The 24,974-nt window shown below is 35.8% G+C and overlaps 1 protein-coding gene and 1 pseudogene across 2 annotated transcripts in view; one reads left to right on the top strand and one right to left on the bottom strand.

The window, feature by feature from the left end:
- The window catches only part of COG5 (component of oligomeric golgi complex 5), a 290,537-nt gene that overhangs the window by 181,786 nt on the left and 83,777 nt on the right, over positions 1 to 24,974 (bottom strand). The window lies entirely within an intron of this gene.
- Positions 19,663 to 19,780, top strand: LOC111747041 (annotated as a pseudogene).

Here is a 24,974-nt window from a genome sequence, read left to right as displayed (position 1 = left end):
CACTATTAAACTGTAAATGTTAACACTATTAAACTGTAAACTGTAAAAATGGTTAAGATGGTAAATTTTATGTTATATGAGTTTTTCCATAACTTAAAAAGAAACAGAAAATAAATGCTGGAGAGGATATGAAAAAACTGAAATCCTGGTGCATCGCTGGTGGAAATATAAAATCGGGCAGCCTCTAGAAAAAATAGTATGGCAGTTTCTCAAAAGGTTAAACATAAAATTAACATATGATTCACCAAATTGTACTTCTAGTATACACCCAAAAGATTTGAAAGCAGAAATCTGAACGATATTTGTACACTCATGTTCATAGCATCATTATTCACAATATTTAAATGATAGAACACAAATGTTCATTAAAAAATGAATAGATAAAAAAATGTGGTATATACATATAATAGAATGTTATTCAGCCTTTAAAAAAAATTCTGACACATGCTACAACATGAGTGAACCCTGAAAACATTATACTGTGAAATAAGTCAGTCACAAAAGGACAAATATTGTATAACTCCACATACATGCGGTACCCGGAATAGTCAAATTCATAGGGACAGAAAGTAAATTAGAAGTTGTCAGTGACTGGAGTTTGGGAGAATCGACAGTGTTGAGCAGGTACAGAGCTTCAGGATGGGAGATGGAAAAATTCTGGAAAGAGATGGTAATGGTTGCATAATTGTGTGAATGTACTTAATGCCATAGAACTATACACTTAAAAACAGTTAAAATGGCAAATTTTGTATGTATATCTTAAATTTAAAAAATTCTATTTTAAACACAGTATTAAATTTGTATTGGTTAAGTTTTTAAAATATTGTTTATTTTTGCTTGCAACTGTCAGAAAGAAGATGAAATGTGTGAAATAAGTGAAAGGAGAAAAAAAGTAATTCATTGGCTCACATAATGAAAACTCAAAGCAATAGAGAATTAAAGCAGAGATGAATCATGGGTGCTCAGCAAATATCATCAAAGTTCAGTGTGCCCTGCTTAAATAAAAAGTTTACTATTTAATAAAGAAAATACTATAATGTACTTACAATGCAAATATTAACCAAAACTATCTTTTCAAAAAAGTGCATGTCTATTTACAATACCCAAATTAATTAAGAAGATATATTCCAATGACACAATTTATGGTCAAACAGCATGTACTGATGAAAAACTGGACCGTGAATCAGGAATCAAAGATCTAATCTCAACTTCACCATTTAAAGGCCACAAACTTCTGGACAAGAAACTTTCTGAGCCTCAGTCTTCTGGTTTATTAAACTGAAATCATCTCTCTGGATTAGCATGAGTTTCAAATGAGGTATCTGTGAAATCTCCTAGAAAATGTGAAATTTTTATACAAATCCAAGGTATTATAATCAGAAATTTTATTAAACATAGGAAGGGATAATTGCCATATGATGAATTCTTTCCTACATAACTTCACCAAGTCCCTTTCCCTCCAACCGTTCAGCTTCATAGGGTAGGATATATGTGTACAGCCCCCCATCTCCTATTTCACTTATTTTAAAACAATTAGCTGAAAACTGAGGTTTGAGCATCTTAAATAAAAAACAATTGTAACTTTTATTATGCTTGTGTGATATTTTCTGCCTAAAGATCTAAAATTCTACTTCCTGGAACAAAATTAAATATATCTTTCATTTCACTGGACAATTACTAAAGAGTCAGGTGCTCTTGTAGATATTCAGTTTAAAATTCCACTGTTGAGACAAAGACTATAAGATTTTTTAAAAACTTTAAGATTCTGATATAATTTTATATGCATATTTTATTTACTTTTATTATTTATTACGCATTAATATATTATTTATTATATTAAGAATCTCATTTTAATATGCATCCTAATATGCTTTTTTAAAAAAACTATAACAGAATTAGACATTCATTATAGAAACTGCAGTTCTTGTTTTCCTCTAACAGTAGGATAACTAGTATTTGTTAATTGCAGTCATTGCAAGTTGCCAAACCAATATCTACTTTCTTCTTCATTACCAGCCAAATCAATTTTGTTCAAGACAGTAGGTTACCCAACTAAATAAATCTCCCTTTTCAGCTAAATATGTTCATAAGACACAGTTCACATCTAACTAGAGGTGGCCAGTTAGATATACTGACAGTCTGTCAAGAATTTCTGGGAAAGGTTTACTTCTCCTGATAGACAACACCCCTTCCTTCATGGACTTCTATCTTTTTCCTATCGGGAACCTGGATGTGATACTTGGAGGAACAGCAATCTTACTGAGGCTCTAAGGATAAAAATAAGAATGGTGGAGTAGAAGAAGAGAAGAAACTTAGTTTCTTGACATCATCCTTTCATCATCAGTTCCGTGATACTATCTCTGGACTATTATATAAGAAAGATGCATCTGTTACTTTGAAACCACAGTATGACAGGGTTTATGTTATTCACAGCCAAACTGTTGATACTTGATACTTATAAATAAGTAATTACACAGGGGTGTGCATTACTTTTAGAATTAGTATTTTTTTCTTCAGATAATACCCAGAAGATATATAAATGGATCACCATACTGTACATCTAAAACTAATATTGTATGCCAATTATGATTTTTAAAAATGTGAAAAAAATAAGTAATTACAAAACATGATTTAAGTGCTTAAAAAAAGACCATGAGAGGCAATATAATTTAAAGAGTTGCAAACAGACTATATGAAGAAAACAAATTCATACCTTCTATTTCCAACTGAAACCTGGCTTTCTCCCTGTTCATTTTATAGTTATTCATAATCAGATTAAAGACATTCCCTAATATCTCGTTATCATAAGTTTTCATTTTAAAAACAGGTTAACTACTGAACACTTTTTCTCCACCTATAGGCATAATGTTTTTGTCATTTAGACTGTCAAGGTAATTAAATGACTATTCCAATGTTGAATTAAATTTATATTCCTCAACTTTCATGAAGTTGAGGAATTCAACTTTCAACTTTCTCATGAAGCTGTGTCCTTTTTAAATATTGCTAGATGCCTCGCTATTCTTCCTCTCACTCTAAAAGCCATGGTTTCCAAGATTTCTATACCAAGCATAGAGTTTTCTGGATTCTTAAGTTCAAATATCCACAAGCAGGTCATCCAATACAGGTAGAAAGCTGTTCCTTCCTTTATCCACAAGATTTCTGGAAAGTAGAGGCTTCTAGTGGCGAAACCAGAGAAAATGCCATTCTGAACGCATACTAGATTAGAAATTATGAGGCATGCGATGTTGGATGGGGGTATAATGAGAATGGGTTGTACTTAACCAGAGTCTGAAAAACTGGGCAAAAGAGAAAGTTCTGTGCCAAAAATGATATTTAAAAATGAGAAAGGCTGTAAAAAAGGAAGAGAGGAGAAGGTGTGGAGAAGGAAGTAGAGAAGGAGGAGGAAGAAAGCTGGAGTTCCAGTTGGTTAAAGGGAACTGCAGGGGAGAGGCTGTGGACAAAGGAAAGGGAAAGAGGCCTATGCTTTTCCTGGGAAAGAGCTCAGTTTCTAGAGTCATTATCATCCACACTGTTGACATTAAATTTATATTCTCAGCCTCAAACTCCCTCACGAATTCTCTGACTCATATATCATCTCCTCTTAGATAGCTAAAAGGTATCTCGAACCTAATATATGCAAAATGAATTATTTCCTCCATAAACCTGCTCTTCCCTCAGTATTCTTCATATCAGTAAATAGTACCACATATGTAGCTAATTATCAAATTGCCTCATAAGACGTTCTTATAATCTCCTTGAGAGCATATTTGGCTCTTTTATCTCTAATGCTTAGCATAATACCTAGGACATAGAACTTCAATAAATATTTGCATGAATGAATTTATTACCAGAAGGTTAATTCTAATCTTAATTCTGACGTCTTCTGCAGAAATGGGTAAAAGAATTAAAACTTCTAGCAGCTATAAGATATTCTAGTTTTAGTCCTTCCTCCAAGTAAAAGAAGCAAAGAGGAGTTATGTATGTACATATACTCAGTATGGAGCAGAGAGGAAAACGGGGTAGAAAGGTAAGAAGAAAACAGCAGTTTCCCTTGTTAATTAGATACACACACACACACACACACACACACACACACACACACACACACGCACACAAAATGAGCAAATATATTTGTGGCCTTTATCATGACAGGTAAGCCTAGAATTGCTTTAACAAGATTACAGTCTTAATAACACAATTAGATAGGAGACAGCATACAAACATTTCATTCAAAGCAGATTTTGATAAGCAGAAGAGAAAACACAGAGCTAAAACTGAGAGGGTTTTGCCATGAAGGAGGAGGAAAGATTTACCCACAGGGAACTGAGGTGTGCCAAAATGCTACCTCATTTTCTTCTCTCTGCTCTAGATTTAGATCAACCATCTATTTCAGTTTTTCCTGATCTGTCCTGTTAATCTTCAACTGAACTGAATGCATCTAAGAAAGTGTTCAGTTGCTGGGAAAGAGAATATTACCAGTCAACACACCTGTTTTCTAACACCAAACTGCTTTCCTCAAAGCAAGAAGTGACAGCTTATAAGAAATTCAAAATATTCTCTTCCTTTTTACTCCTATACCTTATCTCATCTTCTAGAGCCTATGATGCTTCTGGTTCTGATCCTTTCCAGAATTCCATGGGGTGACATCTTTTTTCTTGTCTTTCCCCTTTACAGGTATTTATGTTTCCTCTTTCTAAACTTTAATAAATCAGTTATCCCTCATCTATATGCTTTCCATATTCCAAAGTTCTGTTAATTTCTCACATCTGCTATATTTCTTTTTGCATTCTGTTCCTTGAGGATTTATACATTTTTATTCCTTTACTGTCATTTTAGTGAATTTTAAGGAGGGAGCAGAAATAAAGGTGTGCAATCGATCCACTATATTCAACCAGTAATCCAGTGTTCAAATTTTGATCAAACTGGTATTCCAACTATTCTCCCCTAACCCTAAATTTTGCACCTTCCCAATTTCCAAATATCCCAATAAAATTCTATCTTTAGTGCTCATTACACATAACATCTTTTCTTTTCTCACAAACTGTAAATAATTTATCTATCTTCTGAATTTTCACAGCATATTGCTTGTGTTTCTTCTGGCATTTACTTAGACCATATGTGCTAAATTTTAATGACTAATGCTCAAAAATCTCCCGCACTGCCCAAAGTTATCCACTTCACTAAAAAAAAAACTTTAAATTCTATCAATTAGGGATTTATTTAGTAAAATGACTGAACTTTTGAAATACAAAATACTCCTCAAAATGATAAGCCTACCATGTTTATTTAATAACACTTTTTCCTTCTATACCAAACTATGATCCACGAAATGAGTAAATGTGATATCTGATAGATAAGGGAAGGAAATCTTGAACGACTTCAAGGACTAGGCATCAGGCCTCTGAAAAAGGAGTAAGCGGGATATGGATGAAGTGCTATGAATAATCCGCAGGTGTTCGAAAAAAACCCAAAACTTTTCATTCTTATATACACATTCTCAAGGTAAACACTGGGCCAAAAACATGTCAGCAATGCTCTCTCTACTTCACATATATGCCTCAGGCTGCATGTTACCTCTTAGAAACATGGTCTTGCCTGCTGCTTAAACCATTTTCATCTAAAAAAAAAAGATGGCAATAAGAAAAGTTACAGCACGCAATCTGTCACCAAGAGAGATACAGACCATTTGGGTAGATGGTAGACCCAGTAATATACTACAACGGGGAATATAAGTATACACTCACGAATGTAGTGAGATTCTGAAAGCTGGAGAAAGGAACAATAAAAACAGAGAACAGGATCCAAACATAGGGTTTGAAGTATACCATAATAAAATAGTTGACCCTGAACTATACCTTTCCAGTTCCTTAATTCATATTTCCTAATCTCTTTCCAAGTTTCAGATGAGTCTGTAAAACCTTAAAAGATGCAGGATCAAGGAGATAAGTTATATTTCTCAAATTGTATTAGCTTTAAGTTAAAAAAAAAATTCTCAGGAAAGACAACACACAGAATAGGGGGAAATATTTACAGAAATAACTCAAATGTCCATCAGATTATGACAAATAAATAAAATTTGGTATATTCATACATGGAATATTTCTTAACAATAAAAAAGAATAAACTACTGTTATACACTACAATACTGATGATACAACGTCGATTAACCTTGAAAACATATACTAAGTGAAAGAGCTAGTCACGAAGGATCACATATATATTATTCTATTTACAAGAAATATCCAGAATAAACGAATCTATGAAAACAGAAAGTAGAATAGTGGTTGCATAGGGCTGCACAGTTTGCCAGGGGAGGGCAATATGGAGTGCCTGCTAAAGAGCGTGGAGTTTCTCTGGCGAGGGGCAATTGCATAACTCTTTGGATATATTGAAAACAGTGAATTGTACATTATACATAGGCAAATTACGTAGTATGTTAATTATATGTTAATAAAGCTGTTAAAAAACTACCTCTGGCCAAAATGATATCTCTAATGTTATAATAAAGTGTTATCATAGAAGAAAAAACTAAAATGTATCTTGCTAATAAAAAGTGAAACTGTAACTGACTTTGCTGGTAGTTCAAGAATAATTTTTTTGTTAAAAATACTAGTCTTATTTTGTTATTCAATCTCCCCCTCTTTCAGAATGGTTTAGAATTTCTCCTTATATTTATGAGTCTTAAAAAAACTTAAACCAATTGGCACAATTATGTTTCTACCCGTCGCATTCACCATCTCTGCTATACCCTGACATTATTATATACTTCGCATATTGTTTACCATCTTCTAGTTGTGAAATATAAATGAAATCTCTAATAAGAGGACAGGAAGTAGAGAAAACAATGAACTGAAACATCTATAAAAGTGTGCGGATTTCGTATTTCAGATTCAGTTACCTTAACAAAACTGAATTAGAGCTCTACTTCAAATGGTCCTAACAGGCTGTTATAAGACATCCACCTCTGTAAATATTTATAGGAAAATGGGCAAGTCATTTATCTTTGTGGTCCTGGTTCTTAATCTTCAAAATGGGTATGATGAATTAACTGATCTCTGTTGTCCTTTCCAGTTTTGTAAATTTGTAAATTCTATACCATCCTCTAGTCTAGCCAACACTACCACAATCCTCCTATTTTCAGTAAGCTGGTTGGTTGCATGCTTGAGCAGTAATCATAAAAATTATATTTAAAATAGTCTAAATTATTCAGGTTTATTTTTTCCCAGTTTTATTGAAATATAATAGACAGTTGTTCATATTCAATGGTTTTTTTTCGGTTATAGTTTACATACAATAATATATTAGTTTCAGTTGTACGGCATAGTGATTAGAGGTTTATATAACTCATGAAGTGGTCAACCCACTAAATCTAGTACCCCACTTCTCAATCATTTTTTTGTTGTTGTTTACAACATTGCTGACTATTTTCCTTATGCTATACTTTATATCTCCATGACTATTTTGTATCTATCCATTTGTACTTCTTAATCCCTTTGCTCTTTTTCACCATCCACCACAACCCTCACCCCTTCCATCTAGTAGCCCTCAAAGTATTCTCTGTATGAGTTTGTTTCTGTTGTTATTGTTGTTTTTGTTGTCGTTGTTGATTTTGTTCTTTAGATTCCACATGTACATGAAATTGTGTGGTGTTTGTCTTTCTCTGACTTACTTCATTCAGTGCAATACCCTCTAGGTTCATCAAGGCAATATCTTTTTCCATCCCTTTCCTTTTAATCTGTCTGTGCCTTTTAATCTGAAGTGAGTCTCTTGTAGGTAGCATATGTTCGGGTCTTGTTTTCTTATTCATTCAGTTTCCCTATCTTTTGTTGGAGCATTCAATTCGTTTCCATTTGAGGCACTTGTTGACAGATATGCAGTTGTTACCATTCTTTATTCATGTTTTTCATACACATCTTTTCTTCTTAAAGAAGTCCCTCCAACAATTCCTGTAATACTGGTTTGGTGCCGATAAATTCCTTTAGCTAATTTTTGTCTGGGAAGCTCTTTATCTGTCCTTCAACTCTAAATGATAGTTTTGCTAGATAAAGTATTCTTGGTTGAAGATCCTGGGTTTTCATCACATTGAATATTTTGTGCCAAGCTCTTCTGCCCTACATAGTTTCTTGTGAGAAATCGGCTGCCAGTCCTATGGGTGCTCCCTTGTAGGTAAGTAATTACTTTTCTCTTGCTGCTTTTAAGATTCTCTCTTTGTATTTAACCTCTGGCATTTTAATTATTTGTCCTGGTGTGGACCTCTTTGGGTTCATTTTTTTGAGGACTCTCTGGTTGTATGTCTATTTCCTTCACTAGGTTAGGGAAGTTTTCCATCATTAATTCTTCAATTTATTTTCAACTTCTTGTTCTCCCTCTTCAGATACCCCTATGACACGGATGTTGTTACCCTTAATTTCGTCCTATAAGTTCCTTAAATTATTATTGTATTTTTGGTTACTTTTTTCTTCCCATTCCAATTGGATGTCCTTGTCTTCCTCATCCTCTATATTGGTAGTTTGATTCTCTTCTGCATCTACTCTTCATCTCATATAATGTAGTCTTAATTTCTGACTGGTTCCCTTCTATAATTTCCATTTCTATTTTTATGTTTTTATCTCTTTGTTAGAGTTCTCACTGAATTCATCTACACTTCCCCTAAGTTCACTGAGCATTTTCATAACCAGTGTTTTGAACTCTGTTAGATCACTTGACTCCATTATTCCTGGATGTCTGTTCTGTTTTGTCATACAGCTTCTGTTTCTTTGTCTTCCCATTTTAGCTGCCTTTCTATGTCTATTTCTATGTACTAAGCAAAGCTCCTAAGTCTCTCGGTCTTATTAGCATGGATGTGTGTAGTAGATGTCCAGTGGCATACAGTCCTGAGAGGGGTTCATCTGCAGGCCAAGTTTAACCCCAGCCTGTGCCCCTCCGGGGCCACCTGATAAGATTCAACAAGCAATCCGCGGATGTTGTGCTTGTAGTTGCCTCAAGAGGCTACGCCAGAAACCACAGTCAGCTGCCACCAGTGTGAGTCTAGGTGCTGCTCAGCAAGGGACACCTGACTCACCGAGGATAAACCTAGATGTGGCTTGGGTGGGGCAGCGAGTTGAAGGCAGAGTTTCAGGGAATACTCTGGGTGGAGTGACCTCTGTTATCCAGTTCGATGATGTCTCAACAATGGAGGTGCTGCATCTGCACACCGGGAGTGGGGAGGGCTCAACGGAGGAACAGAGGATACCACCAGCACTTCTGCCAGGGAGAAAGCCTCACCTCCGGCCCTCGCTCCAACTAAGTGTTCCTCCTAAGTCCCTGGTGCCTCTGAGCAGCCAACCAGGTGCTGGTTCTCAGAGAGAGCAAGTCCGTCACCGTGAAAGTTCACTCACAGATACGGCCTCTATACGAGGCAGTCAGCAGCTGCTGACTGCCACTGCCGTAGCCTCTGTCCCACTGAGCCACTAGGGACCTGACAGCCCCCTCCTACCTTCTACCATTGCAGAGTGATTTCTTATTTCTCTCCCTAGTTGTAGGGCTTCTGTTCATCTAGATCCCGGGCAACTCTGCTTGCTGTTTGCTCCACGTTTCCGTGACAGCTTTGATGTGGTTGCAAGAGAGAGTGAACGAAGCTTTTATCATCCATGCCATTTTGCCCAGTCTCTCCTATTCAGGTTTATTTTTAATAGAGTTTAAATTATTCAAGTCTATCTCATCACCACTTCCAGCAATAATAATTAAAAGTAAAAAGTAAACCATGTAAAGTAGCACAAACCAAATAGTTCAAGATTTTAAAATTACAAACTCAAAGATTAAACCCATTAGATACCTGCATTTTTAGCACAGTGTTTTCTCCACTCATTCCAACTCCAGTTTTACAAAATTATACCTATTCTAACACCCTTATCCTGTTTCATGAAATGTGTTCAGATTATTCAAACCAGATGGCACATCATCAATACCTCTTTTAAAATTCTCGCCATATTAAAAGTTATTTTTATATCCTTCTTAGATTCACTCACTCCAAATATTCAAATACCATATTATAAACTCCTAGAGGCCAATGAGTATGCCTCCCCTGTAATACTAGAATTAGCAATTTCCACATAAGAAACACCTTGCAAAACTGAACTGAATAGAAAATGACAGACAACTGAAAATAAATTTAGAAAAGTAACAACCACAAAGATTATTTCTTTTCAAATTTTAACATTCGTACCTTAAAAATTACTTAGAAATCTTACACTAATAAGTAGAAATATAGCTAATATTCTTAGATTTTAAAAAAATACCTGGTACATCTGTAATTGTTAAATTTTGTATTTAAAGCCATATATAGTATATTTCTAAAAGTTTAACTGAGACAATAGCATGATTCCCCAAGATACAATTTTATACATTCACCACAAACTACTTAAAATTAAACTTTCTACATTTATAGTGAGCTCATTTACACAAACTGAATGTAACTCTCCAGTGTACAACAACTGCTGTTTGCAAATGGGTTACTTTCATGTTGAACTTAGCTGTGCAAAGATGAACTGAAAATTTACCTTTATAAATCAGATTGGCCAGCAAGTAATTATACCTTTGCTTATTCCATTATTTTACAAATTGTTCTAGTTCATTCTTTAGTACAAAAAAAAGCTTCTTGGTGTCACAATATAAGATGTAAATCAACAATAATACTTATGAAGACTAAAAAGAATGGTATATACTTGAAAAGCATTTAATATTTGAATAGAGGTCATATTGCCACATTACCACTGACTCAAATCCAGCCAACAAATATCTACTTGGTAATTATGTGCTAGGCACTATGCTACAAGGCACACCTATGAACAAAAGAGATATACCTATGAGAATAGGTCCTAAAATTGTCAAGACTACTTAAACACAGAACCATTGTGTACAGCTACACAGACTGTCCACTGCACAATTTTACAAGTGACGTTCACATTAACTACAATGACAATAGTGCCCCTTGAAATTGTGGCACCACTCAGCAACCTTTCTAAGAACCTTGCTCAGACTTGTAATGGAAGAGGGAAAAGTCATGTTCCTATGATGTGACCAAACTTGGTTGGTTCAAGAACTGTCATCTAAACCAAGATAAACCAGTCATAGTGTTACCATAGTGTTTGCCTCTTGGGCTGTTCTATTCAAGAACGAGAGATGGGTGCCATTGGGTAGTTTCATTTACTTGCAGGAAGTAAAGGAGACAGGGGATTCACATCCAAACCTCTGCCTCCCCCAGACAGGAGGCTCAGCCATTCTTATACACACTATTCAGTTAATTACATGTTGATTTCCTCTTTGCAGATGGCTAAATTTATCAGGTTGGATCAAGCTCATCAGGTTACAGCTGCTTCTGCAAAATCTGTGCTCCATTTTAACATTTAGCAAGAACAGCATTTCTTAAAAACCGTCCAGACCTTAAGACCCTTGTCCGATCTAACAATAGTCTTCTATCTTCAACCATTACTTCACTTTCTCAAAAAATATCTCAGGATCCTTAATCTTAAAACAGCACATTCAAAAATAAGTGCTAGGAACTTTAAGAAACACTTTGTTTGCTTAAAGTAGCTTAAGTTGATTTCTAGTACTGACATAAAACTTCAACTAATTTCAGTTTTGAATGAATAACCTTAGTTTTAGAGAGGCTAAATAACTTGCACAAAATTCCACTAAAGAAAAAAAACAAACTCAAAGACACAGAGAACAGATCAGTGGTTACCGGAGGGGAAGGAGGTTGGGAGGTTGGCAAAAAGGTTGAAGGGGGTCAATTGTATGGTGATGGATAGTAACTAGGGTTTTAGGGATGAACACTCTGTAGTATATACAAATATCAAATTATAATGTTGTATATCTGAAATTCATATAATTTTTTAAATTACACTGCAGATCTGGGACTATTTGTGCCTAATGAGGTAATCTAGGACCGGTAGTTTGCTATCTTGGGCACATACCTACTATGGTAGCCAGCCTCCGACATGATCCCCTAATGATCTCTGCCTCTCGATAATCATACTTTTCTGTAGTGTAATTTATTATTATACCAGTGTTGGTCTTTGTAAACAATAGAATGTGGCAGACATAATGATATGTCATACCTGGACTTTGATTTTAAAAGAAATTGTGGTTTCTATCTTGTGTACTCACATGCTCTCATATTCATTCTCTCGCTCTCTCAACACTCACTCTTGGAGAATTCAGCTGCCAGGTTGTACGCAGCACTATGAAAAGGCACTTATAGTGAGGAACTGAGGCCTACCAACAACCACATGAATGAGCTTGAAAGCATCCTCCAGCCCTAGCCAAACCTCCAGATGAGCACAGCTCCTAGACAGTTTCTCTGCAAATTCATGAGAGCCACAATCAACTCAGCTAATCTGGTTCTGGATTCCTGACTCTCTGCATGCAGGAGGTCCTTGAATAACATTGTTTCATTCAGCATCGTTTCATTTGTAACACCAATGAAATCCGTAGGACCTTAACCCCTGTTTATATCAACTAGCCAGTGGTAAAACTGCTTTGGTTATATGTCATTTCACTTAAAGTTGCAGAACTTATCAATGACACTAAGTGAGGACTTACTATATAGTATGCTATTGCTTCCATAAAACTACAGTAGTGGCTTTAAACAATACAATTTACTATCTCTATAAGTTCTATAAGTCAGAAGTCCAGCTGCTGTTCTCCACTCTGGGTGTCACAAGCCTGAAATCAAGGTGTCAGCTATCTGCATTACTTACTGGAGGCTGTGGGGGAGAATCTGCTTCCAGTCATTCAGGTTTTTGGCAGAATTCAGTTCCGTGCAGTTGTAGGATTGAGGTCTCTGTTTCCTTGCTGGCTGTCAGCTTCTAGAGGCTGCTCACATTCTTGGCTCATAGTCCACTACCTTCATATCATGCTTCGAATCTCTCTGATTCGCCTTCTGCCTCATCTCTCTGACTCGTCTCTTCTGATTTTAACTGAGAAGTGTTCTCTACTTTTAAGGTATCATGTATTCAACTGAGCACGTCCAGGTAATCCAGGAAAATCTCATCTCAAGATCCATAATCTTAATCATATTTGCAGTCTCCTTTGCTATGTAATGTAACACATTCACAGGTTTTGGGAAATATGACATGAACATCTTATGGGGCTATTATTATTCTGCCTACCACACCCTCAGAAACAATGTGATTTAATAAATGCTTGTTGTTTTAAACTTTTAACTTTGGGCATAATTAATTATACAACAACAGAATACCAATACACATATCAAGAGGAAAAGTGCCCTGAAATTATTAACCAGTATATATAGTTATACATAAGGTGTTCAATATATCACAAACTTATATACACACATGCACATGTCGGTCATTAAGATAAATGTTTTTTCATATATTTTTATCTCATGAAATTCTGTCAATAACCACATATTATCTATAAAATGAAACTCCTAGTAATTCGTAGAGTTTAGATTAAATCCCAGTTATTTCAAATCAAAGCTATATTTATGATACATAATTCTCTTTCACTTTTATAATCTAAAGTTTCAAGTTATAACATTTCAAGAATCACATTTTTATTATACTTATAAAATCTTCAAAAATAATTTTCTACAAATTTATTTCATTCTTACTGATACACTTTCCACCATTCTCAAAGAAACATGAAATGCTTTCTAACTGCACTTGACAACCAAAATAACTTCTCATTGAAAGGGTCATATGAAAAATGTGCTTATACCGGTATTTACTTGATCTCAGTGCCTGTGCTTGCTGAAGTCACCAACTATTTCGCTTTTTTTTTTTTTTTAACTAAATCCTAAGGCCATTTTTCAACCTCATTTGAAGTTTCTGCAGTATCTAACAATGTTGACTACTCTAGCCTCAAAACACTCTTTTCTTAGCTTCCACCTGCTATACCCTCACGCCTCTCCACTTATTGCCTCTCTGTTGTCTCTGTGGTCTTCTCTTCCTGTAACCAGCCACTACATATTATAGTTTCTCAGGGGTCATTCCTATTTCCACTCCCTGTAGGAGATCCAACTCCATATCTCTTTATATTCAATCACCATCTACATGTGGCGACTCTCAGAATTACATTTCCTGCCCCTTTTCTTCTCCTGGAATTTCTCTTCAAATCCACATATACACTTCCCTATTAGATACCTACACTTGGATGTCCAACAAGCACCTCAAATTCAATACATTCCAACAGACACTTATAATCATCCCTCACAATTCCTCCTAAGAGCTATCTTGGCGAGTAGCCCTACTATCCACTTAACTGGCCAAGGTAGTCCTACTCCTTTCACCAAATCTCACTGCTTCTGTGTCTCCTTAAAATAGGTCTTATTATTTTGCCCCATCCTCAATACTCCAATAATTCTTACCACCTCAATTCTTGCTTAACATACTCGGTTTCTGTGTCTCTAACTATGCTCTCAACTTGCCAAACTATTTGATAGTGCTGTCAGAGTGATCTTTCTAAAATGCAAATCTGATCACATTACTCTTACTTAAAGGCCTTTACTGGAGTCATCATTGACCCCTTGTAAAAGTTAAAATTCTCTAAAATGGCTTGCATGGCAATTTACTTTCTGGCTCTCTCTCTCAACATTTACCTGTCCTCTTCCCTTGTCTTCTAACTCTGACTCCTTCTGGGAAAGGCTGTTTCTTTTGTCTGGTATACCTTCAGCAATCTAGGCCAGCAGCCATTCCCTTAATCTAATATCTGAATATCATTCATATCTCAGTTTACTTACTTTCTCTGGAAACTTTCCCTGATCATTTCCCTCCAGAATAGTGTACCTCTTATGATTTCGCAGCACCTCTACTTGACCCTAAGTACTGCACTTACTCTACCATCACTGTGTATTTATTTGTCTGTCTCTCTCACTAAACTATAAACTCATTAATGATCATCGTTTCACTAGCATCTTACCTACCATCTGACACACAGAATTACTGAATAAATATTTGTTCAATGACTAGCAAGTCATCAGACTTTCCTATGGTGATTATGATATTATTTAAAATAACCTGCTGAATAACAGTCATATTTTCACTACATAATAGTTGAAAGTACAAGAACTCTTACAAGAGATACTGCGTGCAGTATCATTAATAAACATTCTGAGAACTACAGAGAACTAATCAGGATGGGACTGGGAAACTGGGCAGGACTAAGCTCACATATTAGCTAAATGACTCCCTGAACATCAGCAACACCATGTGTTTCATACTCTTGTCTCAGCAAATAAATAAATCACTATAAATCAATGAATCTTCCAAGACAAGTGTAAAACAGTCAAAACCTAAAATGTTAAATCTAATGTTTTCACAGAGAAATTTCTCAGGTAACATAAGTCATCATAACACTTGTACTTTTACAAAGCTAGTGAAAACAATTGTATTTTTAACTTACCTGAAATATCTTTATTAGACCACATGTTCAAAAAAAGAGAATAGCACAGTACGAATTTTGATTCCACTAATATGAGTTCATCTGATTAAACAAATTTAAATATTTAACACAGCTATTATGATACTGACACAGTTTCTTTATTTGAGGCTCAAAACTCTCAAATCTAAGCATAATGTCAAACATACATTTAAAGATATTAAATTATTGTATTCTGAATCCTTCCAGGTCATTCAGAGTACCTCTCTTCAACTCTGAATAATTTTGAGTTATATTTATATATCTAAAATATCCAATTCACAACTAATCTTAGAAACTGACTCAAACAGAGAAAACATTCGTTGATGAAGTCATTGTATGGCCATCAAAAAGTGGGAGGGACAAGAAAATTCAAGAGTAAAAGACCATTACAAAACTAGTCAAATAAGACAAAAGCAAACAGTTAAAATTCAAGACACAAAGCATTGCCAAGTTGTAGTATATATGATTGCAAAAGATTAATGAAAAAATAACTGCACCTAAAAAAAATTTAGTCTTAACAGAATATAAATAACTACTCCATGATATAGCCACTTAAGAGAACAACTTAACATAAATACAGTCTTTGAAAGCTTAAAATGATTTCAAATTTGAATTTAACTCAGAAAATGACATGACATCTGAAAAGTAAAATCTACAGATGGAAGTCTAGTACTGCGTGTTTTACCTCCGGGAGTTGCAGGCTGCACCATGATTCTATTCTTATATTACAAATCTGTTGTGTGGGGAGCGGGGGAGGAATAACTGTGTTATTGGGGGGGGGGGAAGGATAGAACAAATTGTTGTAAGAACATGTAGTTTTTTAATGTGTTTTTCTTTACAAGTAATCTTATTCTTTGAAGTTTCTTTTTTGTATAAATGAACTCATGTATATTTAAAATAGTGAATGTCCTTCGTGTTTCTTAGTATGAGAACGATCCAGAAAAAAGTCTCTGCTACTTGACTCACATTACTGCTTTTTTTAAACCCATAATATCATAAGAAAAATAAGAAAGGGATTATTTTGTATTTTTTCCTTCCCCATCATAACCCAAAACACCAATGCAAATCACTATCAAGGAGAAGAGAGAAGAGAGACTATTGGGACAGCAGCTGTGTTGAAGCTCAGAAAGGACATGCGTTGGCAGATTTGTGAGGTGATGCCTGCAACATAATGTACCTAGAGCTAGTATAATTCCTAAATTTTTTTTAAATTCTGATTTGCCTTTTAGAGAACTAGATCATTCCCTACCATAGAACATTTTGCTTGAGATGTTCTAATTCATTAGTCTTATTAGGTTGCCACCGGCGGCGGGACAGGGGGGGGGGGGGGGGGCGGCTATTAATTTATGAAATGAAGAAAAATGTGGCCAAGATCAACTCAGAAATGAAAATGCATCATAAAAACACCTTATACCTATGTACATTACTACAGTTTAAAAGCAATTCTTTTTCCATTTGTAATTTGCTTAAGAACAAGGTGTAAGTGAACTTTGAAGAGAACGAAAGCAGAAATCCACAGAGCAGGTTTAGACTTAAATGAATGGTTATATATACATCTTCACTTGATACAGAATGAAAGGTGGACAAATAACAGAAGATCTAGATAGGCTCTTCTATGGGATACACAGGAAGCAAGAAGTTAACAAAGTTCAAGCCTCTTATTTTTTTTCTTTCTTTTTCCTCTTTAACAATATTTATTTTTAATAATTTATTTTAAATTATAATCAACATACAGTATTATATTAGTTTCATGTGTACGACATATGATTCAACATTAATAGTCTTTACAAAGTGATCACCACAATGAGTCTAGTAACTATCATCACACATAGTTATTACGATGTTTTTGACTCTATTCCCCATGCTGTACATTACATCTCCAAGATTTATAACTGCAAGTACTTGTACTTGTACTTGTACTTCTTATTTTTTGTACCTCTACTTTTTCAATGATGTAAGAAGTAAGGTCTTCTGATAAAAATGAGAGAGGGGGGAAGGTTCCTGAAACAAAGCTTTGGTGGTCTATGTCAAGGTTGATTAAACTAAGGTCCACGGGCCAAACATTCAAGGTAAGTATGGTTTTTAAAGAGTTAAAAAATAAAACAAAGAAGAATATGTGACACAGACTGAAAGTAATCAACAAAGCCTAACGTATTTACTATGTGGCCCTTTGCAGAAAAAGTCCGGCAATCTCTAGTCTATATAATAAAAAGGGGGAAATGCTGAGAAATTAGAAGACAAATCTGCAAAGGCATCAACTTGCATAGCTGTATGATCTTTTCTCCAGCAGTATTATCTTTTTCCCCAAAAGGAGGACAAACTGATTGAAGCAATTATGAAAGTAAATTATCCAGGGCAAAGATTTCAAATGCAAAGAATCTTAATTACATGATACAAAATATTACCAACCTTTTATTAGACCATAACATAGGAAATAAAGTATAGAAAGTAAAACAATCAAAGATTTTAATAACTAAGACAGTAGTAAAAGAAATGTCACAAGGTAAGTGCATAATTAATTGCTAAAAGAAATTAAGTTTTGAAAACGAATTTGGAACTTCTTCCAAGCTAACAAAGTAATTGGTATAGGACTTACTTTACCTTAGCAACTAGGAAACTGGATAAAATTTATGAAACTATTATTTTCAGATACTAGACAACAGGAAGTGCAAGACTGTGATCCCTGAAAAACAAATGAAGTGAGCTCTATGATTATTTAGGCTTTTTGCCTAAATATACTTTCCCTTAAAACGTAAGGGAAAACCCCAGCACAGCATAATGGTCTAGATGAGTTGAAAGAACAAATTTGAATTAAGGAAGGCTGAAGGAGCTGGGAAATAAGGCAAGTCAAAATAACAAACAAACCAAAAAAAAGTAAAATAAGTTAAACAGAGAAACAGTTCCAGAAATTTCTATTTAGGGGTTTTTGAGTCTTCAAAGGAGTATTAAATTATAAATACGTACAGTGAGACTCAATTAGGCCAGGCAAAGAACTACCAAAAAGCCTGCAAACTGATCAACTCTGAGAGCCCAGAGAGAGAGTACTGTAAGATATTCCAACTTGGAAAGCCAAAATGAAAGACACCATTGAACACAGGGCATTCAGTATAGATCTGTTAAGAATTATGCCTTAATGGTAGAGCTAAACTAGTCTTAGTGAAGGTTCCTCTTAAGCTGCCCTAACATATCCTAGAAACAAACCTTAAAAGGATCAAGTTTGTTAATGGTCAAAACAGCAGAGAATGTAAGCACTGTGCTCTCCTCAAGACCACATCAAAATTACAACTACATTATCAAACATTCAGCTCGGAGAACCATCTGAAAACTAGCTGAACAGAACTCCTAAAATTAAGGATATAAAAAAGAAGCCACATGGAAACCAGTAGGAAAAGTAGAGACTCAAAATGTGCTGGACCTACACCCACATGTGACAGCCAGAGAATCCAGAATGATAGCTCAGCTGCAGAGATTCCCCCAAGAAGAGCGAGGGGTGCCAGCCCCACACCAAAATCCCCAACTCAGTGCTCCAATGCTGATGAGTCCCCACAGAAGCTGGCTGTGAAAATCAATGGGGATTCTGTCCCTTCCCAGTGAAAAGGAGGACTGCTGGAAACCCAGACGTCTGCTTAAAGGACCCATGCACAGACTCACTCACACTCACTCTAAGCTCCAACAAAGGGACAACAGCTCAAAAGGTGCCAGAGACATTTGGGGAGAAAGTGAACTGTGTGGCTTCAGGGCGAGAGCTGCCACTATCCTGGTGTGGAGCCCTCCCACCAACATAGCAGGGGTGGGCAGGCAGACACCAAGACGAAGAATTGGTGAATTCTTGAGACCCTGCCCCACCCAACACACTGGGGATTCCCTCCAGGTGAAATGGAGTGCTACTAGAAACCCAGGTATCCACTTAAAAGGCCTGCGCACAAACTCACTCACTCACAAACACCGAAAGATCGATCGAATAGACAGCAGTTTGAAAGATGCCAGAGACATATATTAAGAAAATGAATTGAGTGGATCCAGGGCAAGAGCCACCATTATTCCTGTGTTGAGTCCTACTGCACAAAGCCTGCAGGGAGAAACAGGCACCAAATCTACATCTGCATTAACCTAGTGAACATCACTCGCCCAATCCAAGTGACTCCCAGAGACACCGTTCCACTCAACTCATGCACCGCCCTTGACTCCTTCACAGGCTGTGCCACAGCCCATGCTGCAAACTTACTTAAAAATCCTCCAGCCTATGGCCATGCCACCCTGAACGTGCCCAAACCCATCTGATCTCAGAAGCTAAGCAGGTCAGGCCTGGTTAGTACTTGGATGGGAGACCACTTAGGAATACCAGGTGCTATAGGCATTGAAAAAAAAAAAAATCCTCCAAATTCTGCAGGCCCCTGGCAGGCAGTGACTCACCTCAGTGTACACAGCCAGCCTCCGGTTGTAGCATGGTCTCTCTCTCTTGTGTGTCTTTGGGACCAGCACAGGCAATTATCAACAATGAATCACTTTCTACCTTCTACCAAGTGGCCAAGAACCAGGCACAGGCAGTAGCTAACCTCAGCCTTCATTGGAGCACCTCCCAAGAGGCCCCAGAACCAACACGCCTAGTAGCTAGCTTCAGACCACAACGGAGCACCACCAAATTAGTTACACAACCAACACACAGCAAAGGTGGTCTTGGCAGGCATCAGAGCCTGCTAGGGCAAATCCCACTCCATGAGCCAGCCACCACTGCAGTTGTGGCCAGTACTTACAGCCAGAGAGCCTGAGGGTCAACCCCATCCACTGACATGCCAACAGCAATCAACGTTCAACCACAACAGAAAAGGATAAAAACCCACACAAAGGACACTTCTGGGACACCAGGCTCAGGTGACCAGAAAGGCTGCGACACTGAGCCCCACAAGACACATACTACATAAGGCCATCCTTCCAAAACAGGAAGATATAGCAGATCCACCAAATACATAGAAACAAACACAGAGAAACAGCCAAAATGAGGAGTCAAAAAAAGCATGTCCCAAAGAAAAAAACAAACAAAAAACTCAAGAAACAGACCTCAACAAAATAGAGGCAAGCAATCTACCAGATACAGACCTTAAAAGATTGATTATAATGATGCTCAAGGAACTAGAGGGAAAAAAGGGAAAAATGGATCAACGCAGTGAGAACCTCAATAAAGAGAAAATATTAAAAAGTATACATAGAAACCATAAAAAGAACCAGTCAGAAATGAAGTATACAATAACTGAAATGAAGACGACACTAGAAGGAATCAACAACAGATTAGATGAAATAGAGGATCTTATCAAAGAATTGGAAGACAAAGTAGTAGAAAAACACAATAAAAACTACAAAAAGAAAAAAGGTTCAAATAAAAAAAAAATGGGAAGAGTTTAAGGAACCTCTGGGACTACAATAATCATAACAACATTAACATTACAAAGGTACCAGAAGGACAAAAGAGAGAGAAAAGATTGAAAATCTATTTGAAGATACAATGACTGAAAAATTCCCTTACCTGGTGAAAGAAACAGACACATACTTCATAAAAAGCAAAGTCTCCTAAAAAAGATTAACCCAAGAGGCCCACACCAAGACACATCATAATTAAAATGCCAAAAGTAAAAGACAGAGAGAGAAACCATAAAAGCAGAAAAGAGAAAGCAGTTAGATACCTACAAGGGCGCTCCAATAAGACTGTCAGTTGACTTCTCAACAGAAATTATATAGGTCAGAAGGGCTTGGCATGAAATATTCAAAATGATGAAAAAAGGACCAACAACCAAGACTATTCTACCCAGCAAGGTTATCATTTAGAACTAAAGGGGAAATAAAGAGCTTCCCAGAGAAGAAAAAGCTAAAGAAAGTCATCACCACCAAATCAGTATTACAAAAAGTGATAAAGGGACTTCCAGCAAAATAGAAATAAAGGGAACATATCTCAATATAATAAAGGCATTTCTGACAACCTACAGCTAACATCATACTCAACAGTGACAAGTAACAAGACAAGTATGTCCAATTTCACACTTTCATTCAACATAATACTGGAAGTCAGAGCCAGAACAATCAGACAGGAGAAATAAATAAAAGGCATCCAAATTGGGAAGGAAGAAATAAAACTCATTATTTGCAGATGACATGATACTACATATAGAGAATCCTAAAGATTCCACCAGAAACCTATGAGAACTGATAAATGAATTCAGTAAAGGATACAAAATTAATATTCAGAAATCAGTTGCATTTTTATACACCAATAACAAACTATCGGAAAGAGAAATATATAAAGCAATCACATGTACAATTGCATGAAAAAATAAAATAGCCTAGAAATAAATTTAACCAAGGAGGTAAAACACCTGTACTCAGAAAATTATAAGACATTGAAGAAAGTACAAGTAAATGGAAGCATATACTATGCTCATGGATAGAAAGAATTAGCATCATTTAAATGTCCATACTAACCAAAGCAATCTACAAATTTCATACAATCTCTATCAAAACACCAATGGCATTTTTCACAGAACTGGAACAAATAATCTGAAAATGTATATAAAAATCCAAAGCACTCCAAATAGCCACAGCAATCTTGAAAAACAAGAACAAAGTTGGAGATATCACGCTACTTGATATCAAACTGTACTACAAGGATATCATAATCAAAACAGCATGGTGGTGGCATAAAAACAGACACACAGCTCAATGGAACAGAACAGAGAGACCGGAAATAAACCCACACCTATATAGTCAATAAATCTAGGACAAAGGAGGCAAGAATAACATTGGGATGAGGACAGTCTATTTAATAAGTGGTGTTGGGAAAACTGGACAGATATAAGAAGAAAAAAAAGAAAGAAACTAGACCACCTTCTTACACCATTTATAAGAATAAACTCAAAATGATTAAAGACTTAAAAGTAGGACCTGAAACAATAAAACTCCTAGAAGAATGCATAGGCAGCAAACTCTGACGTCACTCTTAGCAATATTTTTTAAATTAAATAATTTATTTACTTTTTTTATTATGGTGACATTGGTTAACAAAATCCAGTAATTTTCAGGTGTATAATTCAACAATAAGGCATATATATATTGCATTGTGTGTTCACCGCCCATAGTTAGATATCTTTCTGTCACCATATATTTGACCTCTTTTACCTCATCTACCTCCCCGCTCCCCTCTCCCTCTGGTAACCACTGGCCAGTCTACTGTCCATGTCCATGAGACTCTGTCCTGTTTGTTTGTTGCTTTTAGGTTTATATCCCACCAATAAGTGATATCATGTGGTTTTCAACTTTTTCTATATGGCTTATTTCACTTAACATGATTATCTCAAGGTGCATCCATGTCGTCGCAAATGGCAGACTCTTAGTAATATTTTTTTTGGATATGTCTCCTCCGGCAAGTTAAACAAAAGAAAAAATAAATGAGACTGTGTCAAACTAAAAAGATTTTGCACAGCAAGTGAATACAACAACAAAAGGAAAAGACAACATACAACGTACTGATTAGGAGAAAATATTCACCAATGATACATGCAAATAGAGGTTATTATTCAAAATTTACAAAGAACTCATACAGCTCAACACTAAAAAAAAAAAAAAAAAATCCAATTATAAAATGGGCAGAGGACCTGAAGAGTCATTTCTCCAAGGAGGACATACAGATGGCAAAAGACATATGAAAAGATGCTCAACATCACTAATTATCAGAGAAATGGAAAGTAAGACCACAATGAGATATCACCTCTCACCTGTCAGAATGGCCACATCGATAAGTCAACGAACAACAAGCGATGATGAGGATGTGGAAAAACGGGAACCCTGTGCACTATTGGTGGGACTGCAAATTGGTGCAGCCACTATGGAAACCAGTAACTACCATATGACCCAGTAATTCCACTTCTTGGTATTAATCTGAATCTAAAACACTAATTCAAAATGATATACGCATCCCTATTTTCATTGCAGCATCATTTATAATAGCCATATGGAAGCAAGCTAAGTGCCCATCAACAGACAATTAGATAAAAAAGAAGTAGTATATATATACAATGGAATATTACTTGGCCTTAAAAAACTTGAAATTTTACTGTTTGCAACAACATGGATGGACCTAGAGGGTGTTATGCTAAGTGAAATAAGTCAAACATAAAAAAATATATATATATATATAATTTTACTTACATGTGAAATCAAAAAAATAATATAAACAAGCAAATGAAACACATAGATACAGAGAACAATCTGATGATTGCCAGATGGGAGGAAGGTGAGGAGTAAAGGAATTAAGAAGTACAATTTGGTAGTTAGAAAATAGTCATATTTAAACTACGAACAATGAAATTTTTAAAAAAATCTTAAAATGGCCAGAGAGAACAAAGACACCTCACATAATAAGAAAAAAAGAATGATCACTGACTTTTGTCAGAAATGATGCATGCCAGAAAACAATTTTTAAATAATAAAAGTCAATATAATTCTCTATATTAAGAAAAATAAGTCAAAGATAAAGACACATGGAACACATTTTTGACAAAAGCAAAAAGAATTTGTTGCCAGAAGTTTGCAGTATGAAAACAAGTCAAAATTCTGCAGATTAAAGGAAGAATCTCTGATATACACGAAGACAGAAAGTATCAGAAATTTTAAATATGTACATAAATATCAAATCTATCTTTAAAATTTTTCCCCCTCTTTAATCCCTCCCCCCCACTTCCACCCCTGACCTATGGATGTTGCCATTTCCCCTTAAGAACTGGATCTCTGAAGGCGGAGCGTCTCCTCCCACATGCTCGCAGCATGCACCTGGGGACCTGGCACACCTGGGGGCCTGGCCGACCCGAGGCCTGGTGCACCCAGGTTATGGTCTGTGGCTCCACCTGGGCTGTGAACCCAGGACCTTCTGTGTGTAAAGCAGATGTGCTAAATAACCACTATACTATGGAACCACCCCTATCTTTAAAATTTATTTAAAAGAATTGGCTATTTAAAAACAAAAATAATAATGATCTATTCTGATGTTTATAAGTAGAAGAAACTTTTTTTAAAAACAGCACAAAAAATGGAAGAGATACAAAAGTGATATTTTATTATATTAAGGATATAACATATATGATGTGATCTATTACTTGTAATTAAACTGTAATAAGTTGAACATGTATATTATAAAACCTGAAACACATACTAAAATAAGAAAACTAAGAGTTAATAAGTTGATAGACTATTTACTATTTCATTTTATTTATTACTATTGCATTTTATTTTTTTCCTGATCTTTTTTTTATGGTGACATTGATTAACGAAATACAATAAGTTTCAAGTGTTCAATTCAACAGTAAGTCTCGTGTGTGTGTGTGTGTGTGTGTGTGTGTGTGTGTGTGTGTGTGTATCACATTATGTGTATACTGCTCATAGATTTCTTTCTGTCACCACGTATTTAACCTGTTTTACCCTATCTACCTCCCCATTCCCCCGCTATTATCCGGTAACCACTAGTCTACTGTCCCTGTCCATAAGTCTCTGTTTGTTTGTCATGTTTGTTT

Source organism: Pteropus vampyrus, unplaced genomic scaffold, assembly GCF_000151845.1.
Source record: "Pteropus vampyrus isolate Shadow unplaced genomic scaffold, Pvam_2.0 Scaffold208, whole genome shotgun sequence".
In the NCBI taxonomy this organism is placed as follows: domain Eukaryota; kingdom Metazoa; phylum Chordata; class Mammalia; order Chiroptera; family Pteropodidae; genus Pteropus; species Pteropus vampyrus.
Note: the sequence above shows the minus strand (reverse complement) of the source record. Positions and strands in the feature narration are given on the sequence as shown.